This window comes from Enhydra lutris, unplaced genomic scaffold, assembly GCF_002288905.1.
Source record: "Enhydra lutris kenyoni isolate GAN:26980312 unplaced genomic scaffold, ASM228890v2 scaffoldscaffold12, whole genome shotgun sequence".
Taxonomy (NCBI): Eukaryota; Metazoa; Chordata; class Mammalia; order Carnivora; family Mustelidae; genus Enhydra; species Enhydra lutris.
This window is the reverse complement of record NW_019154096.1, coordinates 32376865-32401104: the sequence shown is the minus strand read 5'-3', so window position 1 is coordinate 32401104 and position 24240 is coordinate 32376865. Positions and strand designations below refer to the sequence as shown.

The 24240-nt window shown below is 57.6% G+C and overlaps 1 protein-coding gene across 1 annotated transcript in view; it reads right to left on the bottom strand.

The window, feature by feature from the left end:
• LOC111144720 (zinc finger MIZ-type containing 1) overlaps nt 1-24240 on the bottom strand; it is a 263603-nt gene that overhangs the window by 143437 nt on the left and 95926 nt on the right. The window contains 2 exon segments of the mRNA XM_022499165.1: nt 1313-1392; nt 22380-22477. The gene's annotated coding sequence lies outside the window, so the exon portion shown is untranslated.

Genomic DNA, 24240 nt, shown 5'->3' with positions numbered 1-24240 from the left:
TCTCACTAAGCTCTAACATTTAAAAATATTTCAGGATTCTGAGCATCCCCATAATGGCCTTCTCAGCAGTGTGGGTATAATTATCCTCATTTTCAGATGAGAACACTGGCTCTCACTCTCACAGAAGTGAAAGGACTAGCCCAAGGTCATGAGCTGATAGCAGGGAGCTGGGCTCTCCCGCCACCCCGCTCCCTGGTTCCAGAGCCCCTGGTCCTGTGTCTGGGCACCTGGGAGCACAAGGGATCTCAGGAGAGGAGCTGAGGGCCGTAGGGAGACAAATGGGCAAGGCCTCATGCCAGAGCAAAGACTCTGCCTCCCCCGGCTGAGACCCAGGGCCTTGGGACAAAGGGCCCTGGCCCAAATCAGCACTTTTGTGAAGGCCTCTCATCTCTGGATTGGGAGCCGCAGAGTAAAGAGGGATTATACAGGTCACCCTCTGACACAGGACCAAGAGTGATCAACCCTGAAATACCACTCTGTTGAGACAGGCTGGTGTCCCAGCCTCCACAGGGCCGGGAGGCTCAGCCCCAGGACTTTGTAGCTCCAACTCTCAGAAGCTCCCAGGAGCCCCCAAATCCTCAGTATGGTGGATGCCCAGTTTGCGTCCCTTCTGGGGTTGATGGGTGCTCGGGGAGGGGGTGCTGGTGGGAACCGTGGTGTCCAGAAAGGAGAAAGGGTCCCCGCATCCCCAACAAGAATGCTGACCTAGCCTCCTGCGTGCACATTGGTACCAGGTGTGCCAGTGCACCTGTCGGGGCAGGTGCTGGGAGCCCCTCCCTCTTTTGCAGACAGGGAAATCGAACACAGAGAAACCGCACAAGATCATGGTGGACAAGTGGCAGAGCCAGGATTTGAACACAGTCACTCTGACTCCAGAGCCCAGAGGTCTGTGTGTTTGTGGGACAGAAGGGTGCGGGCAGCCACAACACCCATTTCAGCAAACAGCCTCTTCCTGTGTGGCCGCCATGTTGCCCAGCAGATGTGCCCCACGCGCCGGGGGCTGAGTGGTACAGACAAAGCCGTGGGGCGAGGCTGGGGACACCAAACCTGCCCTCCTCCCCGGCTGCATTCAGCTGCCTCCTGCCTTGGCAGCCACTCTAGAGAAAGGCCAGGACTTAGAGGTCCCTGGAGGCCCTTTGGGGGGCTGACAAGGTCTCAGTCGGGGTGGCCGCACCCCATGCAGCCCATGAGGACCAAGGCCCAGTCAAAGGCACGGTTGCTGGGGCCGGTACTACTCCCCACTCGAGACATGCCTACCCCTTTCCGAGCATCCAGGCCAAACCTGCCCCCACCAGCCCAGCTGCACACCTACCTCAGTGACCCGCGAACCACCAGTGTCCCACGTCTGGTCAACGGTGCTCAGCCCCTCCGCCTCACTCCTGCGCCATCCTGCTGCAACGGGAAGGGGTGGTCAGAGGGGACCCTCGCTGCAGGGCCCGGAACTGATTGGGCCGCCACCGCCCACCCACCCACCTTCTGGAAAGTTTACTGCCCGCAAAACCCAGTCATCCCCATTTGGCAGGTGGAGAGTCAGAGGGACTTAGAGGAAGAGGGGCCCGATGATGGGGTGCCCCGGTGCAGCACCCCTGACACCCCACATCGGCCAGTTACCAGCTGCATGTGTATGTTCCTGGCCCCACCTGTCAAACGGGGGAATCACAATTTCTCTCAGGGTTTCTAGGAGCATCTGAGGACTTGGGGTGACGGAAGCACTCGGCATTCACTCATTTGCTCAAGAAACCCTGAACAAACCCCCGAGCTGTGCTGGGTCCTGTCCTTGCGGGAATTCTGATAATTAGACACTACATAACTAGAAGAGGCATCTGCCAGAAAAAACGAGTTACAGGGGCTATACAACATAGACTCAAGTTTCAGGGCAGCCTCTCTGAGGAAGTAAAGTTGAAGGGTGAGCCTGAGAGAGGCAGGCCAAATGCATGGAACAGCATTCCAGGCAGAGGGAACAGTACATGTGAAGACTTGAAGACAGGGAAGAAAGCCTGGCTCAGGGGGAGGAGTTGAGAGTGGGTGGTGGTAGGGGTGGTGAGGGAAGGAGAGGTGGGGTGAGTGGGGGTCAAGTGGATGGCCAGTCACTGAGAGGTGGACAGGAGCTCCAGGAGGGTCTGAACAGCTGAGGGACATGACCTTAGCTCTGGTTGGAGAAGATTCTGTGGCTGTTGGGGGAGAAGGGCTCTGGAGGAGGCAGGGAGAACAGTGTAGAGTCTGTTTCAGGGGTCCAGGCCAGAGACGGTGGTGCTTGTAGCAGAGGGGACAGCAGACAGAGTGGCAGGAATTGCTGGTGCACTGGGAATGTGGAGATGACGGAGGGAGGAAGAAGGCATGGGCACTCTGGTCTCCTGCTCCCCACTGTTGCTAGGGCATGATTACCCTCATGGGGTGGGGGAGGGGATCCCACTCGCCCAGCTCCTCAAGGGCTACCAGCCCTCCTTGCTCTGCTCCACTCCCCAGAGGGATCCTGGAGGACCGGACCCAGAGGCTCAGCAGGTGGGTTTCTCTGGAGTCCTGGCTACACAGCGCGGGCCACAGAGCCTCACATTTGAGAGCCGGCGACAAAGGTGCCTCACTGGGTAGCTCCAGACAATTGCCATAATTCACTGGGGCTGTGCATCTTCTGAGAAATGGGAAACCTAACTGTGGGCCAAGAGCCTCTTGGGGTGAACCCCATGGCTAAGAGAGAAGGGAGGAGTGTGCGGGCCACATGAATCGTGGGCTCCCACACATGCCAGGGGGCCACGGGAGGCGAGGGAGCCGGCCCACTGCCCTGGGCAGCCGGCAGGCAGGCACAGCTAGGACAAGTGCGTGCACTGGCTGCTTCAAGTCTGGGTTTCACCCCTCTTAACAAGTGTGTGGCTTTGGTTGAACTTCTTAAACCTCTCTATGCCTCAGTTTTCTCATCTGCGGGTGGGAACACAGGGGTCATGAGGGGACCTCCCTCAAAGCCGTGTACAGATGGTAGAAGGTAGCACACATGAGTGCTGGGTACGCAGGCAGCATTCCAGGTAGGTCAGCTTGGGCACCACGGACCTTGCAGGGGCTGGTGCCAGGCTCCACAGAGCAGCAGGCCCCTAAGCCCCCAAGCTCCCCAAGCCAGGGCTGGCATCCCTGCCCCAGGAGGGAAAGACAATGTCTCTGCACCTTGACCCCTTGGCTCTGGCAGCCCCCTAACTGCTTGACATAGGAACACAAACAGCCCTGGTGCTCACAGACTCCAACTCTCCCATTTCTCAGAGGAAGGGTCTGAGGCCTGAAGAGGGGCCGTGAGCGCCCTTGTTACAGGGTCACGTGGCAAGTCAGAGGCTGGGGCAAAACTGGTATCACCACCACCCATAGATCAGGCCTTTCCCAAAGGTGAGCTGGCCCACAGACCCGCTGACAGAGAGAAAATCATGATATTGGCAGCTGAGATCGAAGCCAGAGCCGGAAAGCCCTTGCTCACACGGTGAGCCATGTCCAGGCCCCAAGGAATGACACCAGCCCATCCTGCCCCTCAGGGGCGCTCCGGCTCACAGCACACACACCTGTGCCCTCAGACCCCCAGGCTTTCTGCTGGGCTTGGGCAAAGGGGCACACAGACCAGAAAGGGGAAGAGATGTGTCCAAGGTCACACAGCAAGTGCACAGATAGGTTCAGGGCTGCATCAGGATACGAACTCCAGTCTTGGCTGGGAACTGACTGCCCCCTGGCTTTTCCCTGTGACCCTGGGAAAGAGACAGGACCAGGAGGCCTGCTTCTACTGAGTCCATATTGGGGCTCTGCCTGCGATTTCTTTAACTTTTGGTAAGTGCTAGGAGGCAGAAACAAAACTGGCACCTCCCATTTACACATGCTGCCCAGAGAGGTTGGGTAACTTCCTGAGGTCACAAAGGCAATAAGGAGATAATGAATAACAAGAACACAGCCATGACACACGCAGGCTGGTGGTCTGCCCACCCACGCTTGGCCAGAGGATGGACCAGCTCAGAGACAGGGCTGGGCACCCAGGCACCACTCACAGAGGCACAGAAGAGCTGTGAGCTCAGAGGTGATAACTCCCTGCCCCACATCAGGGGGCCCTGAGGTGAAGCTCATAGTCTGTGTGGGTTTGGTCCCCTGGCGACCAGGGGGAGAATAAGGGAGAAGGAGACCAGCCGACCACCACCAGAAACAACACAGATCCACCACGGGGAAATGTTCTCTGCTACAAAGGCTCTCGAGGCCATGCAGCAGGGTGGGGCACGGATTGAACCTCAGGGCCGGGGGAGGAGCACCCAACGTCCCCATGGGCTGGGAACCCCATCACCCCATCACCCAGAGGGCTCTCCCGGCATCCTTAGCGCAGGACTCCCACTGCAGAGCCGGGGAAGGGGGTGAGGGCCTGGCCGAGGGAAAGCCTCTGACTGCGAAGGCCACAAGGGCAGAGAGGAGCGTGCAGACCTCAGGACAACCACACTTTCATTCTCCTTGCAGGTCTGGAGCTCCCAGGGGCAGGGCAGGGCAGGAAGGGTGCCCATTCTACAGAGCAGGAAACTGAGCTCTGAGGAAGGATAGGATTGCCAGAGGTCTCACAGCTGGAAAGCGGCAACTCTGGGTCTGGGAATACGGCCAAAGGTCACCATGGGGTGGAGAGCATCCCAGGACCCAGATACATTCTCCCAAACACACCCACCTGCCCATCCCTTCCTCCTGCAGGGATGCCCTGGCCCTGGGTGTTGGCTTGGTGGGAGGAAGCCAACTGGGGTTGGGGCTGAGGCTGGCCCAGAGAGATGCTGGGCTGACTGGGGCTCACTGGAGCACAGGCGGCCCAGGCCACAGGGCATCCAGGATGAGAGGTACCCTGCTGGCTCGTGTCTCTGGCTCCAAGCCTGTGGCTAAGGGACTGGTTGATCTCTACAGCTGCCAAAGGTTCAGAACCCACATTCCGGGCTGGAGCACTGGTCCTGTCCTCCATGGTGAGGTCAAGGACAAGGATGGGCAGAGTGGACTGGAATCCTTGCTTTGCCCTTTAATGTTGGGTGACTTTGGGCAAGTCACTCAGGATCTCTGGGACCTCATTTCCTTTCTGAACAGGGACCAGTGGCCCTTGAAGCTATTTGCCCACCAGCGAGGTGGCGGGCTGACCTTGTAGAGCCTGGCGTTGGCCAGATCACTGACTTACCCACAGACTACCGTAGGGGAGGGGTTCAGACGGCCCAGCGTGGTCTGTAGGCAGGGGGCCATATGGAAGGCGTCCCTGAGCCAGAGTTCAGGGTTCAGGTCACACACTGCTAATTGTTCCCTGGTGGCTGTGACGGCTTAAGATGAAACGGGTTTGTGGATCCAGGTGCAACATATGAAACAACAGGTCAGGGATAATGGCTGTTGAAGTTTGAAGGAGGGGGCAATTCCTTAAGGTCGTAAGTGGTCAAACTGGGACCAAAACATGGTCACATGGGACCCACCCAAACTGGGTCTACCCTGCTGCTCCACAGGCTGAGCTGCCCTGAACCAGCTCCTTGGGCACTGACCTTCCCTATCTGGGCTGTTCTCATTCCCATTTTACAGATGGGCCAAGCCGGGGCTGGTCCTGTGGGCCAGGGACCCTGTCTCTGGCCCTGCCCAGAGGGGTGGCCTCAGACCCAGGTCCCAGGCTCACTGGGGAGATGTGGGTTCGCCCCTCTGAGATCTCCCAGGAAAGCATCCCCTCACATGACCCTAGGAATAGGCCACTTGCCCTCCCCAGGGCGGACGGTACTGGCTCCAGGAGCTAGGCAAATATTTACCACGATGGTTGTCCAAACCAGGCTGACTGCCCCGCCTCCCACATTCCTGGAATACATGTTCCCTGACCTCATCAAGCTGGGGGGTTGTGGTTGGGGGAGAGGAAGCGAGACCATGGGGAAGGACCAGACTAAGGGTCCTAGGCCTCGGTGGAAGCCCGGGCCTGTTGGCAAGGAGAAAGAAGGGCAGCTTCAAATTGTCCCTCTGACCAGACCCTGACTGGGGGCGGGGGGGGGGGGCAGCGGATCTTCTAGAGCAGGACAGGGCCAGAGCACTGACCTCCCCACAGGCCACCGGAGGAGGGAGCTGGACGACCCCAGAGTGGTATGGGGGGGGGCGGGGTCTACCCCAGTGCCACCTCTGAGCCTGCACTTGGGGGCTCCAGCACCAGGCTTCTGGCTCCTCACCCCTGCTGTCCATCACCCACCCAACACGCACAGGGCCGCGCACACACATGCATGTCCGGTGTGCTTATGGAGTGAGAAACCCAGCCTGCCAGAAACATGAGGATTCTCGAGTCGTCTAGGGCTCCCCCTTTTTTCCTAAAGATTTCGTTAATGTATTTGAAAGAGACAGTGAGCGAGTGAGAGAGTAGGAGTGGGAGGGGGAGGCAGAGCAGAGGAAAAGGGAGAAGCAGACCCCCTGCTGAGCAGGGGGCCCCATGGTAGGGCTCAATGCGGGGCTCAATCCCAGGACTCCATGATCATGACCTAAGCCAAAGGCAGACGCTTCACTGACTGAGCCACCCAGGTGCCCCTGTTAGGGCCCTTCCTCAGCAACCCCAGAAGCCCTGGCTGCCCTACTCCACCCTGACCATACTCTTATCACCAGGGAGCCGTAAGGTCCATCTTATAGCTGAAGAAATGCCCAGCAGAGACAAGTGGTCACAAAGCTGAAAGTGGAAGAACGGGTACTATCTTGCCCCAACCATGCTTTCAACTGCTCTGCCCATTGGAACCCCTTCCTTCAATGCCCAATGGATCACCTCCACCATGCTGCCCTCCCTGATTGTCCCCCAAGTGTTGTTGTTTTTTTTCTATTCCTGAACTGCCACACATTTTGATGCTGTGTCTTTCCTTATTCTTGCATAATTGAAATCCGGTGCCCAGTCATCTCTTTGGCTATGAGACCCTTGTCCATCTACTCCAGGTACAGCAGAGTTGAGCCCAGAGGCTCGGGGGCCTGAGTGCTCAGGGTAACACTGAAATCCTGAGACTTTTCACCAAAGAGCAGTAGCTGCAGTTGTCCTTAAGGAACAGATAAGAAGGCCGACCAAGTAAGTGGGGTCTGGGGAACTCCTGGGTAGGGCTATCCGAGAATCCAAAACTACCCTTGGTTCAATAATCCCGTCTGTCTTCACTTCCTCTGAGAGAATTCCAAGCTGTTCTGACAGCCTGCCCACAGCCAGGCCCAGGGAAGCCCAGTCCAGGCCCCTGGGCTTCCCCCCTCCTTCTCTCTAGTGTGAAATCTTGGCAAGTGGGTGGGGAAGGGCAGACCTGTGTCATCACTGACCTGCAGGGACTCAAGAATGAAGTGTAGACCTAGCAGGTCTGCTGCGGGGCTCTGGCGGATGCCTCTGGGTGGGGATAGCTCTGGTGCCAGGTGATGCCCAGCGCAAACCTGGGGCCATGTCCTGGCACCATGGGGGGCCCAGAGAGCAGGCGCTGGAGAAGGGAGGGCTCCCAGAAGCACCCTCTCCACCCTCATAACATCTGACATTGGTTTCCCCTTACTGAAAATGGAGGAGTGACTTCGGGGGTTGCTCCTTCCTTCCTTTCATCCATCCATCCATCCATCCATCTCTCCATCCATCCATCCATCCATCCTCCCATCCATCCTCCCATCCATGCTCCCATCCATCCATCCATTTCCTTCTTTCAACAACTAGTGATAGTGCCTGCCATCTGCTGGAGGAGGACAAGAAGAAACAGGGTTGGGGTTGTGGGTGGGGAGAGGGAAGGCAAGGTCAAAGGCTGACAAGTGCCAGCCTGTGTGCTTCCCAAGGGTGTTTGCACAGTGCCTAACATGAGGCAGGCAAAACATAGAAAGATGGAGAATTCAAGGACAGAGTGCTGGTGGGTGTGTCCATCATGGCCTGGCAGCGGAAAAGAGGGCCTGGGGCATCACCCTTTTGGGCAGTCTCTCAGACAGGAGGGCAAAAGCCCAGAGGCCTGGCAAGAGCAAAGATCTGGGCTGAGGAGAGACTTGTAGGTGGCATCAGTGAGCAGGGGACAAGGTCCATGTTGGGGGGGGGCACCAGCATCCCTAGCCATATACAGACACATCCCTAGAGCCCTTCCAAAGCCTCACCAGGGCCCAAGCCTGATTTGCTGTGTTTTCCAGGGAAAGATGGAGTGGCACCTCCTCCAGGGAGCCCTCGCAGAACCACTGTCCTCACTAGTAGTGGGCATGGCCCAGGTCCTAAGGGACAACACTTACCCATCTGGCCCCTCAGAGGAGCTCAGGCTTACAGGGCACACAGGTGGATCTCACCCCACCAAGCCGCCCAGCCCCTCGGTGTTGGGCTTGTGCAAAGGGGCAAGGACACAACACAGCCTGAGGGGACACGGTGCAGCTATGGGTTCTGACAGAAGACTCGGGGCTTCCGCTCTGCTGCTTCCTGAGCTGCGGTGCTGCTCGAGAAACAGGGCCTCTCTGGGCTTTGGTTTCCTCATCTGTGAAATGGGGATGATAGTAGGCCCTCTTGTCAGAGCTGTAATGCCTCAACAAGGGCAGACCTGTTCCGCACCAGCGTGGGAAATGCTCCGTAAACAGGGACTGTCGTTATCATCACTGGCTTTGGTGTGTCGCCAAGCGCAGACTTGGGGTCTTGCCTGGGGAGAGACACCGGCTCTCTTATCACAGAGAAGGACTCTGTGAAGATGAACCCTGGCTTCAGGCCCCTCCTAGGGCGGACTCAGGAGTAGGTCCAGGGGGTCTGTTCCCCAGAGATGGCCTTCCTGAGGGCCCCCTGCTCCCATTCCAATCCCAGCCAAAGGTGCTGGGCACCTTCTAGGGGTCAGCTCTGTACGGGGTGCTCCTTCTGCACCCGACCTCCCATCAGCCCCTTGGGGCTGGGCATAGCCTCTCCCTTCCAGGGGCTAGGATCTTGCCTAGAGGGACACCCAGGTGGGCTGGGCCAAACCAGGGACCTTGGCACCCACCTGGGCACTTGCCACTCCCAGTGCTGAGGATCTAAATGGAATTTTCTATCAATGGCCCTCACTTAGGGACATTGTCTCTCACTTCTGCCCACTCTGCTTGTCTCGGAATACTCTGGTGTCTTGGAACCTGTCACCTGGTCCTGCACTGCCCATTGGAAGGCAACCCAGGAGGAATACCCCTTATCCCCACCCCTAGACGCACTGCCCCCCCGCCCAAGTCAATTCCTCTACAGCATTAACCGAGGCTGACAGAGGCTCTCAGAAGAGTCCTTGGAAGTCTTCAGTCTCACCCTGCCACCTTACCGGGGAGGGGACATAAGTCCTAAGAGGTACAGGGATGGGCCTAAGACCAAGATAAGAACCAAAGAGTGGGTCAGTTCTGGTGCTGAGCCTGGACCAGGGAGAAGGACTCATGAGCAAGTCACCCGTCCCCTCAGGTCCCATTCTCTTTATCTGGGCTAACACTGGCTGAAGGATTAGCTGAGCTGACATTTCATCCATGGCTGGCACAGGGCTGGGCAGCTCCATGGACAGCCTGGGCACCAAGGAAGTGGGCGTGAAGGTCGAGAGGCTGAATGGCCCAGGGATTCCCCGTGGAACCCGCACGCTTCCTAGCACTGAGCATTCCTGGTGACCCTCTCCGGGGCCAGGGCCAGCCCCTGGCAGTCACTGACACCCCCACAAACAGGCATCCCTCTGGGGTCATGGCCACGTGAGGGCCAGGCCAGTCTGAGGTGATGGCTGAGGCCCAGATTTACAAACGCCAGACAAAGGAAAGCCCTGATCTTGATGGCGGGAGGTAATTAATGGGTTCGAGCGGAGGCACTAATGTGACCAGTCCCAGAAGAAATCCTGGTTCTGCTGCTTGAAAGCCACATGGCCTTAGCCAAGTCCCCCACCTACCCCTGCCTCAGTTTACACTGTGGTATAATGGGGAGGGAGGAGGTCTAACTGGGGTAGATGCGTGGCTCAACTCCTTCCCTCGGAGGTCACAGGGCTCTTGCTGTCTGTAGGAAGGCCAGTCCTCTGGTCAACAACAGCCCAGCGGCAGTCTGCAGGCTTGCTGCTGGGAAGGCTCAGGAGGGGGGGCCGCTGGGCGTGTTAATCATCACGCTGCCCTCTGCAGCCCATCCCAGGATGCTTACTCAGGCAGCTGCTCCGGGAAGCCTGACTGACTGTCTCCTCCCGACCCTGCTTGAATGGAGGGGGATTCCGACCCTGCCTTTGCCTTTTTACCCTCCATTACCTGAGCCCAAGCCTCACCATCCCAGGAGGTCTCATTCTCCATGTGTAATGTGAGAGGATGATGTCTGCCTAATCCCCAGGCCTGCGGGAGGAGCTCTGGGAGATGGAGGAGGTGGCCAGGCCAGGTGACGTGCTGTGAGGAGGTCCCCGTTTTGTCCCATAAGCTGCCAGCCTTGGCCGACCCTGGACAGCCCCGGAGCCCAGCCCTGTGGGAGCCATCACACACCCAGAGCATATCCCAGGGTCCCGGCAGGAGGCATGAGGACCTGTGCAGCTGCTGCTTCTCAGCTGAGGTGCCAGGGACCTCCTTCTTCCTGGAGTCTGGGGTCTCCTTGCCTTCTTTCAGATGGAAGGGGTCCCTCAGCCCAGCAACTTCAGGGGATTTTGGGGGGAGCCACCTCTCATGTGCCCATCAATCTTTGGGACAGAACTTGACCTCTGGGACTGGGCCCCTGGACAAGCAAAAGAGAGGGGCTGAGACCAGTCCCCAAGATGGGTGTCTTCTTCCCTTTGTGCACAGTGCCCAGCATTGGCCCCTGGAATGTTTGCCAGATACATGAGGAGCAGTGAGGGGAGATGCAGGGTGAAAACAGCTTTAGGTCAGAGAACACAGGCAGCTGACCCCTTGCACGGCACCTTCCACATCCAGCCCAGGCATGGCTCTACGTGACACTGAGCACTGGTTGCTCCATTCAGTCCCCACAACGATGCTCCAGAGCCGTCCCGGCATCCCTATTTCACAGATGAGGAAGCCGAAGCTTGGAGACATGAAGTCAGCTGCTCCCGGTGTCGGAAAGTGGCACAGCTAGGTTGGGTGTAGGCCCAGAGCTCCGGAATCCACAGGCGGGCCCCCAGCGTGGACGGCACAGCCCACCACAGGCCCCCCAGAGCTCGGGTGCCCAACCAAACCCTGCCTCAGGAATGTGACGGAACCGGGCGGGGGGTGCGCTATTTTTCAGGGCTGCCCTAGAGCCCTGAGGCAGCAGGGGTGAGAGCCTCTGGTTAGCCCCACCCTCTCTCCAATCCAGAGAAAGTGTGGCTCAGGGAGGGAGGGGACGTGTCCAGGAGCACGGTGAGTGTTGGGGGAGACTGGGACCTGGAGTCTAGGTGCCGTGACTTCTCTGACTTGGCTCTGAGCTCTTGGAAACAGCACCGTCAGCCCGGCAGAGCAGCCCACGGTGCAGATGCGGGTGGGAGAGAGGAGGCAGAAGGCCCAGGGAGGCCAGGACAGCACGCAGCCTGATGACACACGGGCCCAGCAATTCCTGACTCATGGCCACCCATCCCGTGACTCCACCCACCGCCAATGTCCCCACCCTGGCTCATACCCCACAGCCCACTGCAACCCCAAGGCCCCTCCTGTTCAGGACCAGAAAGCCACAGAGGGAGGAAGGAGCTGTGGGGCCCCACCCGGGGCCGGGTAGGAAACCCAGACCAGCGTAAGGAGGAAGGACACAGACTCAGGGACATGCAGAGGAAGAGGCATGAGCGCTAACCCGGGCCCCTCCCTGCGGTGCCCGCAGACCTCCCGCCTGCGATGGATAGCACCCTGGGGACCACAGACCCAATTTATAGGAGGAAAACGAAGGCCTGCCAAGCCACCCACTTGGGTCAATCTTAGCCACATGGCTCCTTTTGAATCAGAGCCCCATACCTGGATGAACATGCCAGCCTTCCCTGCTGCTGCTTCTTGTCCCCAACAATGCGTTTCTCCTCTGTCCGAGAGCCTTCTGTGGCTCCCCATTGTCTACAAGGCTCAGTTCTAACTCTTTAGCCTCACATTCAAGGCCTCAGCCTGTCTCTGACCTGTAACCTTTCCCTAAACATGTCTGGGTCTCCCACATCTGCACCCCTGCCCATATTAATCCCACTGCCAGGAATGTCCTTGGTGCCAGCAGCCTGAAGTACTGGGGAAGAAATGAACACCCGCCAAAGGGCTGTGGGGGCTCAGACGCTGTGCTCCCTGAATACGAAGGACTCCTCACAGCTGGCTCTGAAAGGCCCATGTAGCAGATGTAGACGGCGCGGCTCAGGGGGTGAGGTGTCCAAGGCCGTGGGGGCTGAGCTGTGACCGCACCACAGGGAGGGGCTGGGCTGCGTTGACCTCTGGGTGTCCCGGCTGCTGACAAGCTCTCGGCTGGTCCACCGGCTCAGCGTAGCCCCGAGTCTGTGAGCCTCTCTGATCTCACGGCAACTCGGATCCGCTCACTTGGCATCTTGACCCCCCCCCCGCCCTGCTTTGGGAGCAGGTGACACCCCAGGTTGTACCCCCTGCTGATACTGAGCTGGGTGTAGGCTTGGGGAGGGGGCCACGGGTCAGAGAAGCAGGGCAGCACAGTAGCCAAGGGCACGGACTCTGGGACCGGCTGCCCGTTCAACGTCCAGCATAACCACCTCGACAGGCTGGTTCACCTCCCTGTGCCTCTGTTTTCTCCCCGAGAAATGGGGGTGAGGGGAGCAATGACTTCACAGAGATGGGGAATATGCATTTCTGTAGACAGATGTTTAGAGCGGCGCCGGCACAGAGGACTACAGAGGCACTCAGAGCTCACGGTATTACACCGGGTCTCCCTGCACCTTGGGCTCAACATCACAACATGAAGGAACACCAAAGGCCTCTGAGTGCCTGCCAGGAGGGAGGAGGAGGACAGGAGATTGGTGGCACAGGGTCCCCTTCCTGGTTTCTGGTCCCCAGGCCTGCTCCCCTGGCCCTCCTGCCTGATCACAGTGTGCAGAGACCCCCGTGCACACCATCACTTAAACCCCGGGAGGAGGGAGAAAGGCAGGTTCCCTTCTGGGGGCAGAACCACAGCTTCGCCCCTGCGCTGTTGCCCCAGACCTGGGATGACCCAGAGAGGGGTCATGCCAGCATCATCACCCTCATCCACATGGGGATACCAGCAGCCACCCATATCTGTCTCCTTGCTTGGGGCTTAGCACAGACAACGCACCCTGGCTGGGCTGGAGACCAATGTCTGGGATATATGACAGAGGCTCCGGGTCAGTTAATACCCAAACCATAGGGCATAAATTCATCCCACCCACAAATCCTTCATCTCATGGGATGCTCTTAGTGGGGGCAGAGCTGCTGCTTCTCTCTTTTCTTTCTACAGCTGAGGTCCAGAGTGGTGGACTGACTTGCCCAGGTGTACCAGCAAGCTCGTGGTGGATCCTAGACCACGAAGCCTTGTCTCTGGGCTCCCAGGCCTAGCCCTACGATGAGGTTTCTCTTGCCAGTTGCTAAAGGTGACCGACTGTCTGGGAGAAGATAAGTCATCAGCATGTGTGGGTGAGGCATGGGCGTGGGCCCAAAGCTTCCACCCGTGGGAGGACCTAGAAGGGGATCAGAGCAGGTCAGAGGCAGGGCAGCCTGAGAGCCTGAGGCCCGGCTTCCTTTCTCAAGAGGGTATGATTCCTGGCAGCAGCTCCCACGGGAAATAGTAGAAGCGCCACCCGCGGGAAACGGGGTGGGACACGGGGGGTGCCGGGCAGGGTTTCCTTTTGGGTGGGTGACCTGCGTGCCTGTGACCCTGGGGCCAGGCAGGGGTTGGGCTTTGCCTCATCCCTGGCTCAGGCCCAGACCACCCTGAGTCCCATCCTCCAGGCCTTCCCTGGCTTCCTGTCCCACTGGCCACACCCGGCCTGGGAGAGATGCAGGGTAGGGAGGGCCTCCTCACAGACGCTCAGATTTTCTGGGGCAAGAGCGGGGCAGACTGCCCTGGCCTGCTCGGTGGCCTCTGGCTTCTGACCTCTAGACCTCTGGCTACTGGTGTCCTAGCAAGAGGACTCCACAAAAGAAGCAGTGGGATTGCACACAACTCTGGGCCTAGCTGAGTGGGGGTTGCAGGAACCAGCCCCTCCTGGGGGGCCTGGAAGCACCATCTTCCCCCACTCAGGGCAGAGGGGCAGTTTGAATTCTGAGGAGCCATGAGGGAGGGATGAGGATAAGGGGAGAAGTCGAAGAAGGGATAGCTGTCAGGCCTCAGAGGAAGAAATTCCCACTGCTGAAAGATGAGGGAGGGCCAAGCCCCCTTCCGCAGAAGGCATAGTACTCCTGCTGGGTAGCACAGCCCGACCCCAGAACAGCACCTTGTCTGACCCTGGCCTGGACCCAGGGTTTGAGCCCTCCATCCCATTCCCAGCCTTGCACACCTGTATCCTTACATGTGTCAGAGGTCTGGGGGCGGGTGGGGGGGGGTCGGCTGGAAGCTTGGCCCAGTAGCTGTGGGCCCACCTATGGCCTTCAGGTGAACCCAACCTATTCCCTGTGTCTCAGGAGCTGAAAACTCACCTGTCCATAAGTGGGGATGTGGTGGGAGCATCGAGGTTGGTGGCCTGGCCCAGGGAGGGGTAAAAGGCTTGAACAAAGGCCCTTAGCCCCCAACCCTGCTCCTCCTGGTTTCCTAAGGTACAGGCTTTGGACAATCCCAGCACCCCCAGTCTCTCTCAAGGCTGCTGGGCAAACAAGCACCTCCGAAAGCAAACAGGCCAGAACGTCCAGAACGCTCCTCCAGCCTGTTGTAAACCTACCGGAGACAGAGGCCTCTCATAGCTCAGTGTTGAGGAGGAGCACAGAGGGGAGGTGGTTTGGGTTGGACTGGGCCTGCCTGACATCACCCCAGGAACAGGGACAGAGCTGGGAGCCAGGTCTCCTGTGTGCACCACAGGCAGCCTTAAGAACCTCCCTGGAGGCCATCCTAGGATGGGTCTGATTCCTTGGGCAGGAGCTCACTTTGGTGGTGACTTATCCATATTACCTCAATCAAACACACAATGATGGGGCTGTCCGTGGCCCCAGCTTGATGTTCTGCCTGGGGGACTCTGTCAGGGATGCCAAAGGCCTAAGGTCTATGGGCCCGAGGTGAGCAGGGTAGAAGACAAAAGCCAGACTCCAGCCTGGTGGGTAGCAAAGGACAAGTTACCAGGAAGAGTTACTAAGACCGCCATGGAGCAATAGTGTTTCCTGACCTTGGGGACATGCAAGCTAAGGCCAGGGACACACTGCCTAGGTGGCATTCTGGGACTTTTGCCTAGTACCTGCATACCCACTCCATCCAGGATCCATATTCAGTTGTGGGTGGCAGGATGGTTGGCCTGTGTCACCAGCTCAGCCACTGGCCCACCAACTTCTATCCCCTTCTTGAATAGGAGCTTCCTGGTTATAACAGAATAGCCTTGGGCTCATGAGCTGGTGGGACTCTTCCAGGCTAAATACCCCTAAATCCTATTGCAACAGAAGCAAGGTCTGATAATGCTCTGTGTGGCTCAGATGTCAGCTCTCTGTGCCCCTCATCGTGGGCACCTGCTGGGTTCAGCTGTCAGCCCCCTGGGGAAAGTATGCCTAAGCTTGCCCAGAGCCCAGGGTAGTCTGTGGGGTCAGCCACACCCTGACGGGCATCCAATGGCAGCCTCCCTATCTTTGACTTAGCCTGGATCCTTGGTCCACCCTGAGATGTTGCTTGATGCTGGCTTGGCAGGGAGCACTCCAGGGCCAGGGATGGGCCTTGTACTGAGTATAGACCTGGCACAGACTTGGCTGCCAGGAAATGTTGGTCAAAAGAAGGAGAAAGAGAAGGAGCAGGGAGAAAGGGGAAAAACAGACACTTGAACCCAGGTGGGCTCTCAGAGGCTCCTTTGGGCCCCCACAGCCCTCCTGCTCCTCCATGTCCCAGCGGGACTGTGTTTTCTATAGGTAAAACATGTCAAGTTGGCTGGGTAAATCTGGAGGAGGCCCACTTCCCCTGGGGCTCTCCACCCAGGGGGCCTCAGAGAAGGACCTGAAGTCTCCAGGGTCCAAGGGTTCTGTACTCTGCCTACATCTGCTCTGGTTCTCATCACTCTGGAGGAAAGGGACCCTCCCCCCCAGCCACTCAGTCTAGGCACTGTCTCTGAACATTGCTGGTTACGCCCTGCAGGTGCAGGAGGCCCATTCCCCTGGAGTGGCAGTGGCATGGGACGTGGCTGCTTCATGACGGGGGCAAGGGGTCTTTGCAGTCACAGGCAATCCCGCCCATCCAACAGGAAGAAAATATGTCAGAGGGGCAGGGTTCCACAGAAGTTCCAGAAGATCTGTGTTCCGACGACCCTACTCCTTGCTCAGCCCAGCCCGGGTCCTGGCACACAGCAGGTGCTTAACTCCTACCTGTTGAATTAATCAGTGGCCTTCTGGATGCATATGGGAAGGCCTGACTTGGGCTTTCCTGCTGAGGGGCCAGCACTCAACAGCACGCTCCAGGGCACGTGACAGATGGCGGATGCATCCGCGCATGTCCCTCTGCAAGGCTGGGGCCCTGCCCTCTTAAGCCCTTCCTGGTCAGAGGACATTTTGGGGCTGGGAGGGTTCCCTATAGTCAGCAAAGCCAATACTTCTGCACAGATGGAGGTAGGAGGGGTCCAAGGAGGGCAGGAGATCAGAAGCTGGGCCATTTCTGGGCCGGGCCTCCCCACACCACATCTAGAGGGCCAAGAAGTCTAGGGCTGCCCCCTCTGTCCCCAGTGATCCTGATGTCCGCCACCCAGGCCAGTGTGGCCCCTCCCTGACTCCACGTCTCAGCCTCCTGGCTGTAGCCGGCCTGAACTGCTTACTTAGACAAACAGGGAAAGCAGCCACGTGACCGGCTAGGGTTTCCTGGACCAGACACGGACACACACACACACACACACACACACACACTCGCAGTGGGTCAGGTTGTCATGTGGCCCAGCAGGGCAGGGACTGGGTCAGCTCAGGTTCCCATGTCTCTGAAGGACAAGTGACTGGGCCTGCCTTTCTTCACCCAGAAGAATGCCTTCTCCAAACACTTGTTTTCTGCTTCCTGGACACACCAGAGCCGTGCTGGATGGGAAGAGAGCAGAGTGGGGGGTGGGGGGGAGAAAGGGGGGAAGGAGGGGGAGGAGCGTGCGCCCAGCCCACTGGCCTCTGTGGGGTGTTTTCCTTCCGCCCTCCCCACCCAGAGGGCAGCTGCCTGCTGGGAAACCGTGGCCGCCCAGCCAGGGAGAAACCCCGAGCCCAGCATTTGGATGTGAGGCAGGAGCGGGGCCGCGGCTCTGGGAGGAGGCTCCATGTGAGTCAGCAGCAGACCTGTCAAGGCCTCGTACCAGAGACGGGTTTTGCAGCAGGACTCCGTGGCTGGCCCGGGGGGCATCCAGGAAGGAGAAAGGGTGGGAGAAGGGGGAGTCTGAAGCAGCTTTGCCTTTGGTCTGTTTTTCGGGAAAGATCTGTGGGCCAGGGTTTTAAGGGCTCTTCCAGCTTTGGGGCTCTGTGTCTCAGATACTTCCCTAGAATGGCAGGCCTGTCCCCACAGCCCACTTAGGGAGAAGGGGATCATGTCTCTTGACAGGCAGGGCTGAGACCGGCTGGTGGGGGGAGGGGATGCCATCAGCCCACTGCCCTGGCCTCAGGCCTGACTCCCAACAGGCCAGCGGACACAGAAACCCACCTCCCAGACACCTCAGGAAGGCGACAAAGAGACGAGGGGCGTGGCTGGGAGTTCTCAGATACAAGCCACTTCTGGCCAGGCCTGGGTAAGTCCTTCAGCCTATGCTGTATCACCGAATCCTCACAGCCACTCCACTAGGTAGGTGATGCTGTCACTCCATGCAACAGACGACAGACGAGGGCTCAGCAACCTGAAGGTCACAGGGTTAATATGGGGCAGGCCGGGATCTGCTCCCTGACAGTGCACTTCCAGCGTCTATGTTCTAAACAGAACCCCAAGTCCCTGGGGCCGGGTGCTGGGCTGGCTGGTCCTCTACAAAGGCCCCGACAAGGGGTCCCTAGGGATGTACATCCCCACGGCCCCAGGCAGCTTCTGGGAGGGTCCCCAGGGTGCGTGGATGAGGGGGGAAGACAGAGTGGGTGGGGGAGAGCAAGGGCACAAGGGAAGATAGAGAGAGCAGGTAGGGTGCGGGAGGGGGGAGAGAGATGGGAGAAACACAGAGAGAAAGGGCAGGAGAGGAGAGGTTGGAGAAACAGAGATGGGGGCCAGGAGAGCTGACAGCAGGAAGGAGGGCAGGCGGGAGGGAGGTAGAGGGGAGGAGGAGAGGAGGGCAGACACAGCCAGAAAGAGTGGAGGGGAAGAAAGGAAGGAAGGAGCAAGGGGAAGCAGACGATGTGGGGAATAACCCAGAAGCAAGGGGCAGGGATGGGAAGGCAGGAAGGAGAAGCAGAAAGACAGAAAGGGAGCCGGGGTCAGAGAAGGAGAGGGCCCTGGAAAACCGAGAGGCAGAGGGAACGCACACCCACCCACTGAACATTAAATACCTAACAGGAGATGACAAATCAAATGGGAATTACTGCGGTAAAAACATAATTAGAAACTTGATTGAAGTTAAACAGAATTTACATAACACTGCAAATTAACTTTACACGGAAACTATTCACTGAGAAGGCAATGAAAAGGCATTTCATTAGTAATCTATATTTAAACAATAGGCACAATGGAGCCTTCTGATGAGGAACTTGGTGCCTTCAACCAGAGCGAGTGCCAAAGGCTGCTGGAGGACAGAAGGCAGTGGGTGCTCCAAGAGGAAGTGGGCAGGGTCGGGGACCTCATCCTTGCACCTGCTAGTGGGGGCTGGGGCTGGGCGGACGCAGGGGACCAGGGCAGATTCTGGTACAGGTTCTGCCCTTGGCTTGCTGTGTGGCCCTGGGCCAGTATTTCACCTTCTCTGGGCCTCTGTTTCCTCATCTGCAAAATAAGGAATTTGACGATGAGGCTCACATGAGAGTGCCTGCCAGCAGGGATATTGTAGGAGAGCCTGGGAGGTGGTGGCGGGCAGAGGTAGGAGTCTGGGCTCGGGATTCAGAAGGACTTGGTTCAGAGCTCTGCTCTGCCACTTAGTAGCTATGATATCATGCAAGCTTCTTCCTCTCTGGCCCTGCTTTACCCATCTGTTCAATGGAGATAAGCCCACTCCCACCCGACATCACCCAGGCAGTGGAAGGATTTAGGGAGAGATTGGGTGGGGACAGGCTTAAAAAGTGAGTCTGAAGGCAGGATTACTTGTCCCATCCACCTGGAACACTAATTAGATTACCCACAGCCTCCTGCCACAGAGCTGGGCAGCATCAGAGCGGCTTCCCATGGCTCCCCAGTCCCCAGTGCAGAGTCAAAGGCGCATTTCCTAGAAGGACTGGGGGGGGGGGGGCCACCAAGTCCCTGCCTGGCTCCATCCTATCTTCAGTGCAGAGAAGTCTCCCAAGCTTGGCCGCATCCCGGTCTTATGAGGCTGTGCCCTTAGGTGGATGTGCTGGGCTATGCCCCCCGGGGAGGCCCCCAGATGGATTCATGCTCACTCTACCTCCCGTCCCACTCCTGGGCCCGGACAACACGCACCTGCCCTGCCCCTGGGCAGCAGCCCAGCTCCACAGCTTTCCCTGACAGAGCCGTGGGCATCCACTGCGAGGGAGTGTGAAGCCCCACAGACTCACAAAAGAGGCCGCCTTCCCCCACCAAATTCGCACACAATGGCCCACCAAAGGCAGCGAGCTCCTCTGCTCTAACTGGTGAGCGGGAGCGGGCAGCTCTGACACACACTCATAGTCAGGAAGTTTCTACGGTTTCTTTTAAGATAAAGGATCCAGCAGTGCTTAGAGATTCAATAGGAAGCTGCTGGGTGCCCTTCCCCCTGCAGGCAGCTCCAAGCGGCTGCCTTGAGCCCTGTGTTTTCAGACAAGTGCTCCAGGCAAGGGGCAGGTCTCCTGAGCCCAAGAACCTCACAGAGGAGGTGGGAGGTCAGGACAGGTGGACTTCTTTAAAGAAAGTGCAAAGTGTGCAGACATTGGGGCAGGAGACTCCACTGAGACCAGGGAACGCTGGCCCAGGTGACACAGAGGGTCCTTGGACATGGGCTCACACTCAGCCCAGATGCCCATGGGCCTTGCCCCTGTGTAGCCAGATGTGGAGGGGGAAGCTGTTCTGGTTTCTCCCCTCTCTCTTCTACCCCTCTCCAAATATGGCTCATTGACTGAGGCCCCTGAGCCTTTTCTATGCTGTTCCCTCCACCTGGAGTGTCTTTTCCCTGCTTTGCCAGCAAAATTCTCCTCATTCATTGAGAGCCTGCTGTCTCAGTTCTCCCATATCTCTGGCTGCACCTTCTCTGTCTCCTTTGCCGTCCCCACCCTGCCTTCTCTCCCTCCAAGGGCTGGATGCTTGTGACTCGGACTCTGGCTTCTCATCGGCTCCCTCCCCATTTGCTCCCGACGTGACCTCATCAGCCTCATGGCTTGCAACCTCTTCGGTGCACAGCAGCTCCCATACTTCTATCCCCAGTCAGGTCCTCTCCATCTCCCAGACTCCTGTACCAAACTGCCTGCTCAAGCTTCCCACTCGGGTGTCTCAAAGGCATCTCCAAGTTCATGTGTCTAAGACACGCTCCTCAGCTTCCTTCAGCCCTGCCCCACCATCATCCGTGGCTGAGTAAATGACCACTTTTGTTCTACCAGTGGCTCCTGTCACAAACCCAAGAGCCTTCCTTGACTATCCCCATCTTCTCTCCTCGACACCTCTCATCCACACGCACGCCTTTCTACGAGGTCTTTGGAGTCATTCAGACTCCCACAGTTCCCAGCCCCTTCCCCTGCTGGCTCTAGACCCAGCTGCCACCACCTCTACCTGGGTCCCAGCCACCTCCCTGCTCCACTCTTGCCTTCCTCCACGAGTGGGTCCCCCAGGGGATTTCCCAACCCCTCACTTCGCTGCAGCCACATGGTGTCCTGGCTCCTTCCTTGAATGTGCCAAGCACCTTTCTTACTCCCTCCTTCCATTTACGTCTCTGTTGAAAGGCTGCCTTGTCAGAGGCCTTTTGTGATCCTCCTTGATCCGAGGACATCCACTTCACCCCTTTACTCTGTTCCTTTACTCAACAAACTTCCCTTCTTAGAACTTGGCATCACCGGACATAATATATATCACATTTTAAGTCTTTTCTGTCCATGCCTCTTCATGAGAATGTAAACACCATGAGGAAAGGAGGTCTTGATCATTTTGTCTCCCTGCTGGGTCTCCAAAACAGCCCCTGGTCCCTGCACGGAGACTTTCTTAATGAACAATTGGGATATGAGTAAATGAACGATGCCACTTCTTCCGGGAAGCCTTCCCTGACTGCCTGCCTGCAGAAACTGCACAAAGCCTCTTCTCCCTTCCCTGTGTAGTCAGAGATACGACACAAGCCTTGAGCCCTGAACTTATGGAGTTGGGCCTGCCTCCATTGCAAACTGCAACATCTCAGGGCAAGGCTAGATCTGATACCTACCCTCCAAACCCAGCCCTTAGTGTAGGCCTGGCTTGGTATAGGAGTCAGTGAGTGTTGGATGTGTGAGCTAATAATGAGTAAACTGATGGCTGGAAAGATAAGTGGGTGAACAGAGGAGTAGACGGATGGACGGATGGAGGAGTGTTATGAGGATGGTTTGGTGGGAGGATGGATGGGTGGAAAGATGGCTACGTGAGAGGATGGATGACGAATGTAGGGATGGACAGAGGGATGGGTCTCACCACAGTCACACAATAAAGACTAGTGGTTGCTTAGGCTCGACAGGCGGACTTCTATGTGGTGAGTGGGCAAGACCAGAGCAGTGTAGTGAGAGTCGATGTGTAGAAACGGATACCAACAGACAGGATTGAGTTGAGCCTCTATGGTGTGAGCAGAGCTTGCTGTGTGACCGCTCATTTCCCTGTGCCTAGGTCTTGCAGTATAAACATGCAGATAATTATTCCTGCCCAGAGCGATCAGGGAAATTGCTTTGAAGTTTCAAATACTGCCACAAAGGAGATCATGGCCACATTTCCAACAACTCACATGTCTGGCCAGTTCTGCCTCGGAAAGCTCTCTCTTCTCAAGCCCCATCTAGCCCTGCTGACGTGTACCCTTAATGTTCCATCCACAGGGGCTGGACCCCTGGCCACACCCACAGAGTCCAAACAGAACCAGGCTATTGAGCCAGATTAACTCCACATAACCATCAGGTCCAACGCAGTCACAGAATCCTCAAGAACTGAACTAAACCGTGACCCATTTCCGAGATGGACAAACTGAAGCCCAGCAGCATTTTGTACCAGACACACACAAGGAGTTATGGAAGCCAGACAGCCTGGGTCAGGGGCTGGATGTGGAGACCAATGACCCTCAGCTCAGCCAGCCCCACGGTGACCCGGCTGCCTAGGCAGGTGAAGGTGGCCAGGTAGCACACACGCAGCAGGGGTCTGCTGTTACCTTTCTAGGTCTGGTAGCTGAGGGATGGACGGTGGCTCTCTTCCTCACACCCCTCACAGCATCGGCCTGACACCCAGCGGCTCCTCCTCCTCCTCGTCCTGGGTACACAGGGACAGAGACGGGACACATGTGAATAGCCAGGGACAAAGACCGCAGTCCACTCCCCCCACCTCCGTCCCCCCACAGCCAGGCTAATCCCCGCGGCCTCTGGAGCCACTGATGCAACCCCGGGATGCCTGATTTATCTGGGGCCCCGTCTTCCCAACCCTGCAGCACGGCCACGAGCCAGCCAACCCCTCCTGGTGGGAATCTTTAAGACTAAAACACATATTTAAGTTTTGTTTCTTCTGGTGCTCAGGAGCTTTGTGTCGTTGTCTTTTTTCTTCCTGGTGAGAAAAGCAGAAGGCCATGGCCTTCCTGTGTGGCCCCCAGGCAGGGTGACAGGGAGAAGCTGTTGGGGTATTTTTAGCCGGCTACAGGCCCCCGCAGCGTCTCCTCTCTGCCGTGCCTGGCTCCGCGGAATTATCTCACAGGGCCGGCCAGCAGCCACTTCTGAAGCCGCTCTCTGACCCCTGCCTGAATTCCTTCCTCGGTACGAACTGCTCACCAGATCTCCAGCCAGCGCTTGGGGCCATTTTATGTGCGTCCACCTCTTCAGAAAACGAGCTCACTTCCTGCCCTTCGTGACTCTTGGTCCCAGCTGAGTCCCGTCTGGACAGTGGCTTAACTAACATACATATTTTTGACTTAATTAATATTTACCTTTACTTCAAGTCACGTTTTTTTTTTAGCTTCAATAAATCTGGCCTTGTCCAAATCGATCATATCCATGAAACAGCCCATCTGGTATGCTCATTGCATATTGCCAATATCCCTTAATAAGTACACGACCAATGAAAGAAAAGTGTATGTCTTTCATTTACTACCGAATTCCAGAATCTTGTCACAGGCTACCGGAGTTACATGGGCCAAGCTTTGGCAAACTCACTGCTGCTTATCAGCCCTCTCCTTGCACAGAAAGAGTCATGGGGAGGGGTAGATGGCTCACAGGGCCCCAGAATCCACTAGCAAATAAGGTCAGGGGAAGTATAATGAGGTCAGAGTCATGATGTGCTAGGAACTTAATACTGTCCTTTCTTCACAGCACTGGGCGAGACCATTTCTCTCCCCACAGGTGAACCTGGCTGTGAGAAGCGAGGCAGGTGGGCACTAGGCCTTGTGAGGAATGGGGCCCCAGGATGGGGTGTCCCGGTGGAGGGCTGCAGGCCACACTCGAGGACCAGGGTCCAAGATGGCATCTTTTCTCAGTATTGAGATCTCTAGTTCCCATCTGCCCCTTGCACCAGGATCCCTCAGGCCAGAGTTGGTCATCAGGGGCTAAAAGCATAATCTCTTCTCTGGTTAGATTTGAAAGCACAGAATGCCTCCCCCTCTGAGCTTCTGTGGCTCTGGGTGCCCATTCTGGTGTTCCAGAATGGAATGAGTGTTCCCAGGTATGCCATGAGGGGTAGAGCCCGAGGACACCAGAGGTCTAGCCTTGTGGTTCTTGGGCCTCACTGAGCCCTTCCATCCTTCCCCACTCTGCCTACAGGTTGGAGACCCTGACTGGGCCCCCAGCCCAGTGCCCCGGTGCCTGCCCCTCCCGCTGAGAACAGGATGTGGGTGTCAGGAGGTGAAGGAGAGTGTGGGGTCGGGGTGGGGAGTGGCCTCGGGACTGACTTCCTGAAGGCTGATCGGTTTACCACAGTCAGTTGGGCCCAGGACCGCACAGCTGTGAGTTATAAATGTCCCTGTCAGAGCCCAGGCCGAGAGGCCCCTCCGCTGGTGATGGGGCGAGGGTCCATAGCCCCCACTCCTCCAG